Here is a 679-nt window from a genome sequence, read left to right on the forward strand (position 1 = left end):
TATCCATATCACGTCCTCACTTTGTTGTTTTTTGTTTTTTTGTTATTGTTTTTTTGAACTATATATATATATACAATTAAACCTTGGGAGAGGCATTATGCCGGTAATAAACACACGCACTGGTTCAGTCCTTTATTAATTTATATAGTTTTTTGTTAAATTATTTCATTGCACTCTTGCAATCTCTTCAGTAACTTGTCTCTCCACTTCCATTTATTTTGAATATATGATCTGGTGTTGTTTTGGCGTTGTTTCGAAACTGTTTGGTATGAGCATGTGAGTGTGTGCAAGCTCGTATGTGTGCACGCTCATATGTGTGCACGCACTTATGTGTTCGTGCTTATATGTAAGTATGTGCGTCCATATGTGTGTTTGTATATATATACTTTATTTCTTCTTTTCTTTTGAAAAATTGAAATTTTTTTCAGAATCTTCGTATTTTTCTACATATTTCGCAAAAAAAAGAAAAAACCCGGAAAAAGTGAAAAATGAAGAGGAAAGAGGGAAATTGAAGTTTTGAAAATTCGATTTTTGAACATTTTTTTTTTTTTTTCAGAATCGGATCCTCCATAACCGAAACCGTGGGATTCCAATCACAAAAAAGGTCAATTTATATCCATTTTCTCGAAAGTTATATGACGGAAAAATCGGATCTTGTGAATTTTCCGAAAGTTCTCTC

Source organism: Octopus bimaculoides, chromosome 2 (assembly GCF_001194135.2).
Source record: "Octopus bimaculoides isolate UCB-OBI-ISO-001 chromosome 2, ASM119413v2, whole genome shotgun sequence".
NCBI classification, from domain to species: domain Eukaryota; kingdom Metazoa; phylum Mollusca; class Cephalopoda; order Octopoda; family Octopodidae; genus Octopus; species Octopus bimaculoides.